The 17,015-nt window shown below is 44.0% G+C and overlaps 1 long non-coding RNA gene across 1 annotated transcript; it reads left to right on the forward strand.

Moving 5' to 3' along the window:
* The first annotated feature begins 1,688 nt into the window (after positions 1 to 1,688).
* On the forward strand, positions 1,689 to 6,105 carry LOC119373729 (uncharacterized). The gene is made up of 3 exons (XR_007414432.1): positions 1,689 to 2,362; positions 3,362 to 5,379; positions 5,980 to 6,105. It is a non-coding gene; the product is annotated as an uncharacterized LOC119373729 (long non-coding RNA).
* Positions 6,106 to 17,015: the final 10,910 nt, after the last annotated feature.

The raw sequence follows: 17,015 nt of genomic DNA on the forward strand, positions 1-17,015 counted from the left end.
GATGCTGCAATACTGGATAAGTCATAGGAATCATTCATGGTTCTGGCAAGAAAAGCGTATTAATAAATGTTATCTGCCCCAGTTTAATCTCATTACCACCGTCCTTTCGACAGCAGCTCAGCATTTTGAATAACAGGCAAGACTGAATCAAATGGTTGAAACGAGATCTGTAATTGGGATAGCTTTCTAGATGAGAAGATGTACACAGTAGCCCAAACTGAAACAATACAGGCCAGGAATCTTTCTTCCTGTCTCTGCTTGCACTACCAAGCACTACTTCATTCATTTCATTGAATCAGGTACATTTACTCAATGTGGATGCAATGCGGTTTGTATTGTAGCCTCTGCATAGCACTAATGCATTAATGTTTTATGAAGACAGGCAGTAACTGATTTTCTTCGTGGAAATGTGTGCCTCATTTCTTTTGTCGCAAATTGCAAGTACATGGGACATTCCTAACGCACCTTGACACCATTCGGGTCCTAGATTTGCTGTTCATAAATAACAACTGTTCCACTCGGGCACTTTTGAAAGGACATGCAGTCGATGGCCGTCAAAAAGCCACAACTCTATCGGCTCAGTGCACTTGTCACGCTGCTGCTACATGGCAGTTTTGAACGTACGTTGAGGGTTTGAGGCTTTTCTGGAACAGATAGTGTGGCACTGTGGATCTTTATTTTCATTTTCATGTCACCGAAAGTTCAACAATATAAATCCTCATAAAAGCACAAATATGTCTCACTTTTGTTTAAACGATTCAATCAACTGTTTATACGTAGTTATGAATGCACATTTAGTATACCTACTGACAGCCCCCTAAGCATTATTCCCCACCAACCCAACCACTCCCTCCCCTCTTACATATACAGGCACTTACCACCCCGCCACCGTGTTGTTTTAGCAACCCCCCCCCCCCCCTGTCATTTCGAACAACGTTTATAAACGTTGATTTCGAAGTTATGGGTAAAACACTGCTGGCACCGCGCGCCCCGCTTCTACATCGATGTGAAACAGTTACAAAGTTAAACGAGGATTGCATCGCCCCGCGGTGGAAAGCTGTGATATCAGTCATTTACGGCGAAAGAAGCTGTTGTCTCAGATAAGCACAAACAGAACGGCTGCATGTGCGAATCGATATTGATAACGGCGGGCTCTGAGAGTCATTTCAAGACATCACAACTTACCTGTGAAGCATCTAGAGCAGCAGACGACTCTTTCTTCTGGTCCACACAATCTGTAGGGGAACTTTGACGATGTAGTCGGTTCCAAATAGAACCGAAAGCGCCGTTTCTGAGGCGGAACCGACCACCACGACGGGGCCATGGGTGCACGGGGGCCCAGGGCCGTCACTTCGACAGCTGCGCTGTAGTGAAAGAACTACGATCTACGATCATCACATTGTAATTCACGCGTCGTACCGCTGATCGTACCATCGCCTCCTATGATAATCGTACACATGCCGTTGTTAAACCCCCACCGCTGTGCTGCTTTGGTGGCGAAGTCGGTTAGCAGGCAGCGCGGCAGCTCGTGATGTTGAACGTCGTGGGTTCGAAACCGCGTATTGTAGCTTTTTTCTTTTTTTTTAAGTGTTCTCGTTTCTTGTTTTGAAACACTGCGTCAAGATTAACATGACCTCTCCGAAGGAACCGTAACTTTACTTTTAAAAAAAAATCAAGCGGAAGGCTGCTGCAGCAGTACACTGTAGCAACCGTACTCAAGACGCGATACATTGTTTCATTGCATCGCATATGAATGGGACGCTGACATGACATTCCCGACCACTGATTTATTACGTTGAGAACGCACTCTAACAATAAACACTTGAAAAAATAGCGACAATCTTCAGAACGCCGTTGATATAGCATGTTTTATAGAACCAGTTTCGGTTTCGATCGAAACCGGGACTGGTAGTATAAAAGCTGTGATAATATAATGAATTATCAGCAGCGATTTGAGGTTTGTGATCACTTCATTTGTGAATTAGAGCTCCTAAACTTTCAACTAAAGCAACAAAGTTAATGGTTGAAGAAGATATCATGCCACTACGCCTTTAGTTAGCGGCACAACATTCATTTTGACGCCACTGCTAGCAACACTGGCATTGTTTTTTTTCCATTCCGTGGAGGATTTTTTGTGCGTGAACGATCGCCCGCTTGTGAAAAGTTAGTGCGACTCAGTGATTCGTCTACGTAAGATACCAATTTCACAAGAACAAAAAGGTTATAAGTGCGAAGAGCGTGCGGTGGTTTAACCGCAAGGACGTTGACGACTTCACCCCTGGGGATGTCTTCAGTGCTTACTGGGAGCGGCGATGAGAAGACCAAAGTCGGCTCTACGACACCGTGCTTCTGCATATGACAGGTGATGTAAAATTCTTCATTACATGGGGCACATATTCTGTGCGTATGTTTAAAATCTCTTCTTGCACGTGCGGAGTCGAAGAAGAGCTTAAACTTCAATCTGGCTGGGCATGTTCAACTTTTTTCCCCCACACTCGCCTTACGTGCTGAACCACGCCGTTATAACTCCATGTCATGTCCCAGCGCTGGCCGACCGCTATCTACATGTAGCCTATTTACTATTCTGTAGTATTTAGTACTTTACGCCGAGCTGCCGTCGCCGCGTGAGAGTGTACCAGCGAATGCTATGCCTTGCACAGTGTTGAAATCCTGAGTTAGGGCAATATTATAGATTTAACGTTAATTGCTACCGTGGAACCATGATTTGCACAGATTTTTTTTAAATCCACGATGTGAATCTGTGATAGTATACAGGTGACTACCGCAGTTCTTTGCCACGTGGTATTTTCTAAATGCATGGATCTAGACGGGTGCGAGCAAGTGATGCTCTCTTATGCGCTGCAGCATCGTGCTCAGGCTTCAGGAAGAGGTCGAAACAAGCGTGCGGCCATCGAAGCCCGGAGCTTACCAGCTTATGCATTTTTTTAGCGAAATCTTTGTCAACATGGCATTACACCCATCTTCACTAACCAGAGGTCGTGCTCTTGAATTCGTGTATTCTTCATGATGCTGGTTGTATTGCTGTGAGGCCTTGCTCAGTGCTTTAAGACCGGTCTTCAGGGCATAGCTTGACGGTGATCCTGGTGGAAGCTTTCCCACATGTATTTATGCAAATGTGTGCTAATCATCATAATTACTTTCTGATAAGTGTGACTTAATTGTAATATTGCACTACTGCTAGTTGGAATCATAAGTGTATAAACAAAATTGTTTATTTTTCTTTCACAATTGTCGCATAGTGCATGGTTCCCATTGCATGTTTGCATAGTTCTGTGACTGTGTTGGCTTATATTGTCAACTGACCTATTTATCGATTATGACGTGTCACTTTTATTCACAGTCCAAAGAAGAAATGGACCAATGTTTCAATGCATACGGAACAAAAAAAAAGATACGCCGACCAGCCCAAACAAACATTTATGACGTCTCGGCTTTCAGCACGCAAGCCTTGATCACAATGAACGCATCACCAGAAGTGCTTCATTTAAATGGGCTTGAGTAATCACTGCAAAGGCTGTGCGTAGATGGGGTTGCGATTTCCGTCGTTAAGATTAACTCTCTTGCAAGTGGTCTGTATGATAAGTGATTCTATACGTAGCCGAGATGCTGCCATATTTTCTGTTGTGACGATTTTTGCGTTGTCTCAATCAATCTTGTGGTCATTCATCACGGCGTGTTCAGCTAAAGCGTTGTTGTGGACGCTCTTATTTTTTGTCACGAGCGTGCTGCTGCAGACGCTTCTTGTAGTTTCCTGACTCTCCGATGTAAACACTCTTGCAGTCTGCCAAAATATCTAGTAAACTACACTGGGGAAATGCTCCCTGAGCAGGCGGTCCTTCACTCTCACAAGTTGATGGCGCATCTTTTTGGGTGAAATGTGTGCCACATACATGTCATACTCACGTCGGACATGTGCCAAACATTCGCTTGTCGCAGAAATATGCGGTAGGGGGCTCGCTTCGTAGAGGCGGGGGCCAGCAGAGAGGAGGTGCGTCAAGGTGTCATTGTCACGACAGTTGAATTTCACCTCTGTGCACTCCGCTTTCAACAAGAGGGCTGTTGTCAGCACGCTGCTGCAGCGTGCCAAAAGATTGGGCTCGAAGCCACATGATGCAGGCATGGCAAAGGTACGGGATGACCTCGATCACTGTGGATACCCTAGGCACTTTACCAGTGCAATAGACTGTCAACTGTCATGACGGGTACACACTTACGCGCCTGCTTCAGCAGAACACGCCATGATGAATGACTACAAGATTGATTGGACCAACGCAAGAATCGTCACAACAGAAAAAGTGACAGCATCTTGGCTACGTATGGAATCGCTTATCATGCAGACCACTTGTAAAAGAGTTAATCTTAACAACAGAAATCTAAACGTGATCAATGCGAGGTCTTTGCAGCAATTTCTCAAACCTATTTAAATGAACCGCTTCTGCTGATGCATTCATTGTCAACAAGGCTTCCGTGCTCAAAGCCGAAACGTGATAAACGTTTGTTTGGTCTGGTCGGCATCTCTTTTTGTTTCAAATGTACCGTGCCGGCCACACGGGATTCCTTCATGCTGTCGACTTCCATGTCAACACAAAGAGTGCACAAACCGCAACAGAAGGTGAGGTAATGGGAAAGCTGTATATCTTTTTTGCTTCGAAAGCTTTTCAGATACAGCGCCCTAGCATCCTTGGTTCTTACATAACTCATATTATGTGTAGCATCTGGAATACTGTACTCTATGTCAATAGTTTCTTGCTGCACTGGGGAAGCCGCAGGATTCATTTGCGGACAGAAATGCCAAATGTTCCTAAATATGCATTAATTTATGCCATGTCGTCACCTCAACGTCTGCTTGCCATGTTGTCTGTGCCTCCTATGTGCTTAGTGAATTGACACAGCAAATATTTGGCATTTTAACCATAAACTGTGTTTACATGAACGTGGCAGTAGGGCCTTGCTTCACATATACATTTTCTCAGCAGTTTCCTGCAGCTTCCTTAGATTTTAAGTAAGGACAAACACTTTGCACACAAGCGTAAAAAGACATGGAAACACATGAGCATAAAGGTATGTGCTAGCGCAATTACATGTCGTGCCACCAGGTGCCCTCTTTTTCAGAGGGCTCTAAAATGCACTTTGGCACACGCCTGGCAGTCTCATAACGTCTTGCATTCGCCTTCACAACTTGATGCCTTTCATGTCCTGCACAACAGGATTACTCTTCTTCAAAATCAGTCACATTTGTGCGCCATGAATGGGAAGCATGGAGTGATGTTTTGTCTTCTGTATCTGGACCCATGTGGATGGTGCCAGCCAAGAATGGCAAAAATAAGGAAAACCTGTGCCACTCCCACAATATTTCATGTAAATACAAACTTTTAAGCATTTTTTAATTAGCAGTTATCGTCTACTAGGGAAGTGTTGCCAGATCAAGTGTCCAAGCTTCTCCATGTCTTGACACCACCCCCCTTCATGTGCTTCTTGTGTCACTGATCACGCACACCTAATTTTCAGATGCTGTCACCACTGCCAAATTTTCCGAAACATTAAGATCACAGTGGCGCATCCCAGTTGAGAAAGAGATTTTAGGGCTTTCACAGCAGGTGCCATGCCACTTTGAGGCTGTATTGTTGCCATGCTGAATGATTCTTTAAAGTACTCACATTTGACTACTGAAACCTCATATTAATTTCAGAGTTCATTGAAAGTGGCATGGTTGAGATGTCCGCCAAGAAGCGAATCCTGGTTAGGGAACGAGAGCGCGATGCGAATACTGCCCGATTACGCTGTGGCGTCCAAGACTTGAAGGCGAAGGTCAAGCGTTCTCCAAGTGTTTTTAAGCATTGTTGGTAGGGTGAGATAGTAAACAGATATAAAAATAAGAAAATCCTAATAAATTACTTAGGTTGCTTTGCAGAAACTGTGTGGGAGCAGAGCTAAGCCATTTTCTGAATACCCATGCAGGCCACTTGCCACTTCGTTGAAAAGGAGACTGCTGAGGAGGCGTTTCTGGATGACACGGCCTCTACGAGCCTTCCATTGTGGGATGAACAGTTATTCCCATCATTAGAGCCTTCACCAAATGAGATTGGAGGTGTGTACTGCTTTCTTTTTTCGCTCTAAGTATTATTCCAACCTGTAGTTAAGTACCAACGAAGGCTAGTAGGCACTTAACGTTCGTTACATATATGGTGCGAGCTACGCAGTGAATGTATCTCATTTCCCCAAATGCCGACTACACTTTCTAGTGCACTCTTTAAATATCAGAACCTCACACTGTACTCATCTACAGCGTCGATGGACGTTGATTACAAATGCATCTGTGAATCATAGACCGCTCCTGCACTTCATGGGCAACCGAGTTGTATTTTTTTTTCATTTATGCCGTAAGGCGCACTGGCGCCAAAAAAAAATAAATAAAAGCTAGGTGACGCTTTTGAGCCGCTCAGCTGGTCCAACAGTGGGACAGATGGAAATCGTCAGGAGGCCGTCGCAACTAAACACTGAAGTTCGTGATTGAATTGCGGAGTAACATATTGCACCTTACCAAATTCACTGTGTCGAAGTCCTGGCATGGCGCAAACGAGGCCCGTGCGCTCATCGCGGCGGCTGCTGCGGCGTACACACTTTCACACTTTTCCCATAAGCGCTTGCGCGTCCGTTGGTGGCGCTCGTGTGCTTGAAAAAGGTCTATTGCTTTTAAAGGTCATAGTGGCTAAGCGCAATTGGCAAGCACAAGAGTGTTCATAACACCAAATGCTCCAGTGGAAAGGTATCTCTTGCAATTCAATACGTCACGTTCATATCAGTACATAAAAAGTAATCGTTGAATAAATGTGAATTCAGTGTTCCGGCACATGCTGCTCATGATAGCACGTCGTATACAACACAATAACGCATGCCAATACCATCGTGCCGTACTCTCGTATTATGCCGCTAAACTGCTACATCTGATATGCATCCACATGGTAATACCTACGCTGACTGTGTTATTCCTTTCACATTTCATGTGTAGAGATACATGCAGGGTTGTTTGGATATATGCAGTATTTATGATTTAAGAATGCGGTTGTACGTTCTTTTCAAGTCATGCTCCCACGGCGCCAATGAGCAGCGGGCAACCAAACAGCCGACTTGCTCAACGCTTGCACACATTTCCCATAGTGCCTGCGAGGCATTCTGGGATTGCTTGAAACGGTCTATTGAGCAGCTGTGAAAAATTCATTCAGTGGTCTTCCTGTATCATAACAGCACTATGTTTTTCTGTGTTCATTTGTAGGTGCCACGGGTCCTCGAACAGTAACATAAATGGGTGCAGACATCCTATCCTATTGCATGCTTTCACAGTAATGCAGCAGCTTGGTCTTGAAGTAGTGCGTGTGTGCAGCTGTGGTAAAATTTTGTTTTGGTTACAGTTCAGTACCACTAATGATGTGCATATTTGCTGCTCCGACCACTTATGTCACAAGCGCTCTATGCTGTAATGTCTCTGCCAAAGTGGTCATCTTTAACAGTATGCGGCACAGTGCAAAGTTATTGAATATAAATTTGATGTAGAAGTGGTTGAAATCATTCAAAGCTCACTGTCGTGCTTTTTTTTAATCTCACTTGCCTCAGTCTAGCAAAAGCACGTGTATCCACGGCACCTACAGAATCTAAACAAATGTTTGGAACCTAGGTGCAACACTGAGCAAACATTGGCATCATTATTTTCTGAACAGTTGCTGACGTTGCAAAATATTTTCTTTGCGCTCTTACATTTACAGGTACAATAATAACTTTTCTAACTTACTAAACGGTGGAGCCTGAATTCTAACAGTTTAGCATTTGTTGATTTTGCTCCATGAACAGGTTCAGGCACAGTGTTGCTACGACAGCAACAACTGCGCCTGCACTGAGTCTGCTGCCACCTCATATCCTGCAGCCAGACCAACTAAATGTGCTGCCTCTTCTGGTCCTGCAGCCTTAGCAGTCACACTGCCTTCTGCCTCTGATGCTGACATGTTGCAGTGTTCGTTCAGCAAGGATGAACAGCTAAGATAATCAAGGATCCACAAGGAGTATTATAGGTGCGTAGCCTATCATGATAATAACTAGTAACAAGAGTGCTTATTTGGGCCAGTCTGTACATGTCCATAAGAAATGAGAAACAGCATGAACCACAGGATGACAGGACAGAGATGAACTAAGCGCTGTTCTGTTCGGACTACGTTTACAGTGCAAGTATGTCAGTGCTAAGTCCATATCTATGCTTTTGTCTTGTGGTTCGCGCTGTTGCTTGTTTTCTTTGAGCTAGTAACAAGATGTGGACTTGAGCTAGTCGGTAAGTAGCTGCGCGCGAAGACATAGGATGTGTTTGCGTCTTGTTTCTTTTGCAATAACTAGTCTTGTGCCAAGTTTCAGCTTACATAACCAAGCAACAATGAATGTGTGGGTGCAGAGTATGTTAATTGCCAGTTCTTGCACAGTCAGTCTGCATGTGGCCTGATAATCACGTTGTCTCGACAAAACCCTAAAAAATAATGCTGCTGTGGCAAGAGCGACAACAATGCAAAAAAAATTGTAGGAGGTGCTGGTAGTTACCTTTGCTCGCTAGTGCTGCGTGAGTTATGCTGATAATCTGTGCACAGCTTTTACCGAAAGGTATACTTCAGCTTTCAGAAGCTGAACTTACTTTTCGAGGATGGCTTATCTTTCTATTCAAAAGGAACATCGTGTGAGCTACTGCATTCACAGTGCGTGCGGCGATCTGGGTCAACACAAGCTAGATTGTGTTGCCACTGTAGTCATCATTCACCGTGGTCATGAAGCGATACAGTGCTGAATTGTAGCTTAAAGTCTGTGCGGAGGCTTTGATACTCATTCGGTAACTGATCAGCACTTGCTGGAATAAGGGCATTGTGTGTGTGAGGGCACATTCAAAGTGCAGCTGCAGCACGGCACCCTGAAATATTTCTTAATCCACAGCAGCTTTTGCCACGCTTGTGACATAGCGTGAACGTTACAAGGAGTCGAAATGAAATTACTGCTCGACGCAACCGATGCAGACAAACCGCATTGTTGCTATTGACACTCTCATTATGGTGATTTCTCTTTGTGAATGCATGCCGGCAATGGGTACCGAATAAGAATGAAGCTACTGTTTGCCACAAGAGATTAACTATTTACGCATTCGTAGATGGTCATTGCTCAATTTTGAAGACGTGCAGTCAGTACATACAACAGGCATCAAAAATTTTCAGGTGGTGGCCTTCGAACCTCCAAGCAACCCCTGTAAATCCCTTGCTGGGCCAGTGAACACAATCCATCATGTTTTCTTTCGTGTATTTTGCCAATTATGAAAGCTGTACTTGTGTTTTTCAAACTTTAACTCTTTCCCAATTACTTTTATAGATAGCAATTCTGAGAGCCTATTCTCACTTCTTAGCAAAAGAAAAGCATTTTTTTCCTGTTTAAAAGCTGGCTAAGAAATGGCGAGGCCTTTAACGATACTGAGTGCATCACATTGCAGTTTTTATCATTTATGTACTATTTGACAACTTTCAATTGCACAAGCCATTTTGAAAATAATTTTCTCACAGCACTTGAAGCACAAAAATCTGAGAATATATATACGTAATGGGACTGCTAATTTTAGCTGTTGACTAATATGTATGTTGCATTCAGTGTTCACCAAACACTGAAATGTGCAGTGTGATAAACTATAAGGTGTACCTCGCAAGGCATTGTTAACTGGTCAGTTATAATAGAGCTGAAACCTGGGAGAATATGCAAGTGAAACTTAAGAAATTATACGATTTAGGGGAATAAATAACTATGTGGCTAATGCAAGTGAAACTTAGAAAATTATACGATTTAGGAGAACAAATAATAATTCATTCTAAAAAGACAGGGCGTGCAAAGACGGACACAAGAAAGAAGTCAGGACACCACAAACGCCGACTAACAACTGAAGAGACGCGCAGCAGCGGAAAAGAAAGAAGGCACGAAAACATATCTGCGCATGCTCATGCAACAGGCGAACCTATCAATCTGGCACGCGTGGGGGTCTACGTGGAAGTAACTGTTAAGGCATTTGAACTGTCCTGTCTTTTTAGAATGAATACTTACAAACTAGCTCCGCTCTCTGTTATTCTAAATAATAATAATGTGGCTAATGCTGCACTGTTATCATTTACTACTTCCATGTTGACATAGAGGTAGTTTCAATATTATTTTCAAGCTTGCACTTGGCACAGTAGAGCCCCACTGTTATGTTCCTCGCTGCATTTTCCTGGCTGGTACATCGTTTTCCGCTGGTCCCAGCATAGCTTCCATAGGGTCCAATATATTGGGAATCCCATTACATCCTTCAGTCCCTTCAAAAATGTATCAGCAGGGTTCTCTGTATGTGTTCCAGTTCAATGTGTAGTTCAGACTTTTGAAATTCAGCTCGTTGCTATTGTCGTTGGGATGAATTAAACAGTGCTGTTTGCTAAAGAAATAATTTTTTGTTTGTATCTGCGCAGGTTGACCTGCCTAACGGTGGGATGCTCTCAAGGGCCGCCTCGAGAAAGGACTTCCATTTGGTTCAGCGGTCCACCGTCGCAATATGGTGGACAGATGCCCACGCGCATAGGAGCTTCACGGGAACGAACCGTTTTGCAGCAGCAGGCGGCCAGAAGCCTGCACATCAGCCATTGTCCCCACATAAAGTGGGAGCATAGAGAGGTCAGCGAGAAAGCTTGCGCATTTCAGTAGCGTGCATGTTTTCTGTCATGCATGCATGTCGTTTTATAACCTGGTACCAGTTCGGCGACTTCAGTGCCCTATTTCTGAGCACAGCTGCAAGTTATATTTCCAGTCACAGAATGTACATGCCTAATGGTTGAAATGCTGAAATGCTTGTCTACTTCAAGCAATACTGCAAGTCGGCCCAATTGGAACATATTCATCTTCACGGATTCGCGCAAGCACACGGAGACAAAGAAGAGATACACAACGACGAGCGCAATCTAACAACTGGTTTATTTTTTCGCAAATCTTCACTTAACAACCCTCCGATCGGTGCGATCTAGTAAAAAAAACTCGTCAAAAGCGCACATGGCACAGCTCGTGATCACGTGCCTTAACGTACATATGACGACAGCAAAGTTTCTTTCTCAAGCAAGGCAACAGAGGGGTGGCTAACACACTTTTCTTTTTGCTTGTCAATGTAAAAGGCCTCCACTTTCTCCCTCGAAGTTTGATTGCGATGCCTGTATTCAATGACGGTGCTACTAAAACAAGGGGTGCATGCGCACTCATTGCAATGCAGCGCAATGCAATGCAATGTGTTATGGTGGCCTTTCAGACTCGACATATGTTCCTTAGCCTTGTCTTTATACATCTGCCAGTCTGCCCTACGTACACATGACCACATGTCAAAGAAATATTGTACACTACATTGTCTACACATTTAAGAAACTGCTGCTTCTTGGTGCACATTTAACAAACTAGTAGTGATTCCTTACGTACACGGGCTATCTCACAGAATAAAAAAGGTAGCTGGAAATTACAAATTTAAGGTGGTGTTTTTGGCCAAGAACAAAATCGGAGGTGTGTGTGCTTTGGTTGACCAGAAATGTGAGAAACTGAAAAGTGTACAGGAAGACTACTGTGGTGTTAAACACAAGCACCAGTTTGTTAAATGTGCAAACAATGTAGTGTACAATATTCTTTTGACGTGTGCTTGTGTACATAGGGCAGACTGGCAGATGTATAAACACGAGGCTAAGGGAACATATGTCGAGTCTGAAAGGTCGCCCTAACACACGTTTAGCGTTGCATTGCAATGAGTGTGCATGCAAGCCTTGTTTAGTAGCACCACCATTGAATACAAGCAATACAATCAAACTTCGGGGAAGATAGTGGAGGCCTTTTAGATTGACAAGCAAAAAGAAAAACGTGTTAGCCACCTTTCTGTGTCTTTGCTTGAGAAAGAAATTTTGCTGTTGTCATCTGTATGATAAGGCATGTGATCACGAGCTGTGCCACGTGCGCTTTGACGAGATTTTTAGGCCAGATCGTGCAGATCGGAGGGGTGTCAAGTGAAGGCTTTTGAAAAAATAAACCAGTTGTTAGATTGCGCTCGTCGTTGCGTATCTCTTCCTTGTCTCCATGTGCTTGTGCGAATCCGTGAAGGTTGTCTGCTTGCTTTTGCAAGTATCCACACATTAAAATAATTTGATATAGTTGAAATCTTGATGGCATCTGTTGCATGTTCTTTGTCTGGAGTTTTTTGAGGAAGGAAAACCTGAACTGTAGTATTATCTGTCATGGTACCGACATTCGTGGCGTGCGAGCCTTCTCGAAGTTCAATAAAAGCATTAAACCTGAGCATTCCAGCTTTGTAAGGAATCATGGTGAAAATTTGTTGCAATGGTAGTCCTACATTTAAAAATTAGCCCCTCAGTTTGTATGTTAGGCTGTATGACGAGCACGTAGCAGGTTATTTACTGAAGAGCGCGTAGCAGACGTATGAAGAGCACGTAGCAAACGTATATTTTCGACTAGTGTTACCTAAGCGGGTCTTAATCAGCTACCGTAGTTCATTGATAGGCATTTCTCAATGAACGAAAATGGATCTGTGTTCCGTCATTTTTCTTTGCCTAAAAAGGCAGAGCACAAATCTGCAACAACCATAGTGAACTTAAATCATCAAATTAGGGAAATCCTGTAATGAATTGTTCTTGCAGTCTCTTCCAGGCACAACAGTGCTGCCCAAAGCCTTCCGGAAGAGGAAGCGAAACAGGCCGCCCAGAACACCAGGCTTTTGGCTGTCCCAGAAGACAACCAAGTTGAGGCGAGGGCAGCAAAAATAAACAGAGAAGTCATTTTCATTTCCAAACTACTGTGTATGGCTTATGTTTTCGCCCGTGGCCATGTAAACATGCATGTTTTCATTCACAATGCATTTAAGGAAAGGCAATTACACCTGGACCCGTCGTGCAAAAACACACCAGCCCGGTTCTTGCCAAAACACGCCAGTCCGGGTCTCAACAAAACACGCCAGCCCGGTTCTTGCAAAAACACACCAGTCCGGTTCACACCAAAAACCGGTCGTATACACCAGACCCGGGACACCCGCCAGAAACCGTGTCTGAATTCCCGCTCTGGTGGGAACGGGAAAAACACACCAGACACGGCCTGGTGGATTTTTCGACTGGGAAGGGCGAAGCAATGAATGCGATAGCAAGAAACTAATGCTATACGAAGTGGGGCGCGCCAATGGATAGTCTCAGTTTGAACAGCACTCCTGTTGCAAAGGCGTCCGGAGCAGCGAAGGAAACTAGCGTGCCTCAAGTGTCGAGCTGTGACACTTGATAGTTCGCGCTCATGTTCTGTTTGTTCGTTTAGCGCCGTCCTTTGAGCTCGAGTGACTTTCGTACGCTCCTTAACATCAGCGCGGACAACACAGTGAAAGCTCGAAACATCCCTCCTCCCCTCACCACGAGATAACCGCGCGAGCAGACAGCGGAAGGGCAAGGTTCTCCCTGCGCAAATATTAGCAGCGAGCGAGCTGGCCGACGTCTTCTAAATGCGCCCATTGCGCTCCTCGTGCCATCTCGCTGGTAATGAAGAAATGCTTATAAGCGCCTGCCTTCTCAAAGTACTGCCAGTGCAAAGAGTGTGTATATAACGCTCACCGTTAGCTGCCTGAAGGATCTACGCTTTGTGGCGTAGTGGTTAACGCCACGCGCGGCGGAGCGAGAGGTCGCTGGCTCGATTCCGCGCTTCAGAAGCATTTTTCTGAATTATTTTTCTTTGGGACTTGTATATACAGGGTGTTTCAGATAAAAAGCACCAAGTAATAAAAAATTAAGCATAGGCGCTACGCGTCTGCAATTAGCGTATTATTGTTCTGAGCCATATAGAGCACGTCAGAACATTTTTTTTAATCCGCCAAGCTCGGCAATTAACAAAGATTGCTTAATGAACTTTTTAAATAATAACTCTACAGAACACTTTTCAATACAAAAGTTGTAGCGCTTGTTCAGAAACCTTGATTTTTTCAATCTGTCTTAAGATAACTCGTCTGCTTAATTTTTTTCCGGCCTTTCTTTAAAGCACGCGAATTTACAAAAAACACCACGTGACTGCCGCCAAACGCGCGGCACTTTCAGTGCCCTCAAATCTTGGTTGAACGAATTATCAAAGGCTCCTTCGTGCACGAAGATCTGTGTAACAGGTTATCGGTGACTGCGATGGACGTTAAGCGACAAAATGAGCATACCGTTTCAACAACAACAAATAAAAATTCTTCAACAAAAAAGCGGCAGCCACGGAGCAAATGCTACATGAGACCATAGGTAGCATTTGATGTAGGGTAGGCATTTTTTTTTTCGCACCAATGAAGAAACACATTGGAAGGGGCGAGGGTGACAGCGTGGTGCAGGACCGAGATAAAAGATGCACTCACACGTGACGGCCGCTCTTTCGTAGATTTTTTTTGTTTTAGATGGTACGCCTCTGTCATCATTTAGCGTCCGTCGCAGTCACCGGCAGCCTGCTCAATCGACCTTCGTGCACGGAGCAGCCTTTGATAATTCGTTCAACTTACATTTGAGGGCACTCAAAGCGCCGCGCGTTAGGCGGCAGTCACATGATTTTTTTTTTAAATTGGCGCGCTTTAAAGAAAGGACGGAAAAAGATTAAGCAGGGGAGTTATCTTCGCATAGATTAAAAAGTTCGATGTTTCTGAACAAGCGCTACGACTTTTGTAGTGAAAACTTTTCTCTAGAGTTACTATTTAAAAAGTTCATTAAGCAATCTTTGTTAATTACCGAGCTTGGCGGATTGGAAAAAAATATTCTGACGTGTTCTATGTGGCTCAGAACAATGCTGAACTAATTGGAGATGCGTAGCACCTATGTTTCATTTTTTAATACTTGGTGCTTTTTAGCTGAAACACCCTGTATATGCACATACTTATACATATACCGTGCATGGCGGCGGCGACGGCAAAAACCAGCCGAGACTGTCCATATAATTGCTATTGCAATAAGATCATGCAATATCACAGCGTATACTCACGTGATGCAATATCACGTAAAAAACTAGGCGCGTGACTACAATCACGTAACATCACGTAATGACGAAAACCGCGTAACTAGTCTCGGGAATGAAATCATGTAACATCACGTAAAAACTAGTCACGTAACTAAAAAGCATATAACACCGCGTAAAAGCTACTCACGTGACTAAATATTACTACCATCACGTAACGTCTAGCCACGCGACTAAAACCACGAAACAACTAGCCACGGGACTGAAATCATGTAACATCACGCAAAACTAGTCGCGTGGCTAAAGAGTAGATAACACCACGTAACAACTAGTCACGTTACCTAAAATCAGGTAGCATAACGTGGCAACTAGTCACGTGACCAAAATTACGCAACGTCACGCAACAGCAAGTCACATGACTAAAATCCCGCTACATCGCGTGAAAACTGCTCACGTGACTAAAAACCACGTAATATCAAGCAACAACTTCTTAAGTGACTAATAATCAGGTAACATCACTTTACAACTATTCGCGTGACTAAAATTAGGTAAAACCACGTAACAGCTAGTGACGTGACATGTTTCCGCCATAAATCAGGTAACTTCTAATCATGCGGCTAAAATCACGCAACATCTAGTCACGTGGCTATAATCACGTGACACACGTAGCAACTAGACGTGACTGAAATACAACATGTAACAGCTAGTCGCGCCTCATGTTCCCGCCAAAACTACTTCCCGCCAAAACACGTCAGTGGCGTGGGGAGCCAACCAAAACCGGGGAATAGCCAAGGATAGCCATACTTAGTAATAGCACCCAAAACTTAGCATCTCTAGCAAAAAGCTTTAAATTACTAGCAAAAACTAGAGGAATCTAGGCCAAACACTTGCTCCGGTGTTGGTTCCAGCCTTGCGCCACTAGTTCAATTTGCACACAATTGTGTTTTGTTTTTAATGCGCAGCAGTTCTTAGCAAATTTCAGGCATATTGGCCGTTTCTATCTATATATGTTTTTTGTATTTGTTTCTTTGCATTTATTTCCTCCTATGCATCTATTTCTTTCTTTCTCTCTATCTCTCTGCCTCTTTATTTCTTTCTCTTTATTGTTCGTTCTATCTTTATTTCTCTTTCTTCTCTATCTTTCCCTCTCTCTCTCTTTCTTTCTCTTAATTTCTGTTTTTGTTCTCTTTCTGCCATGATGTCTGTTTTTCTGTCTCTTTTTCGTGTCTGTTTCTACCTCGTTCTCACTCCTTTTCACTCTTTCTCTATCTCTTTCTTTCTCTCTCCCTCTATCTCTTTTTCACGTGTTTCATGCTCGCACCTGCTGTACTCGGCAGTGGGGCTTGTCTAATTCCTGTGGAACATACAAGCCCGTGCTTTTCTGCGTGCACCAAAGTTTTTACGGCGGGCTTAAACAGCTCTGCCGTTATAGAAGAAAAAGCCAAGATTCCGTCGTTTTACAGGGTAGCTGTGTACGGCTAGCCTCTGTCTGCGAGGTGCAAAACTCCTAGCGCAGGTATGTGCCACGAAAATTGGGCAAGCCAAGCTACTCACCACTGGCACACTAAAAACTAAGACGTCATCCGCGGGCAAAAACGGATGTGCCACAGCGGGTCGGTAAACATCACTACGCTCCACTGGACAACTGAGAATGAAGAAGGGAACATGCATGTTCGGCACACACCAAGCAAGACCGTGCAATGAACGTCAAGTGCATGCGGCAAGCCCGTAAAGCCGACGTATGTCGCTAAACAGAGATGCGGCCAAAAGACGCATTCTCCTCAAATAGAAATCTTCAGAGAAGCATATGCTAAATTCCGAAGGAAGTTTCCGGACAGATGCTTCGGATGTAGTTGAAAGGCGTGCAACCGGCTAAAGTTCAAAATTCTGTGTCCCCTGTGTGCCGTGTGCTAAACAGCTTCCCTGCATGGCCATCCACCTTCAGAGTGGTAAGCTTCTCAATTTTTTATCAC

The sequence above is a fragment of the Rhipicephalus sanguineus genome, chromosome 11, assembly GCF_013339695.2.
Source record: "Rhipicephalus sanguineus isolate Rsan-2018 chromosome 11, BIME_Rsan_1.4, whole genome shotgun sequence".
NCBI classification, from domain to species: Eukaryota; Metazoa; Arthropoda; class Arachnida; order Ixodida; family Ixodidae; genus Rhipicephalus; species Rhipicephalus sanguineus.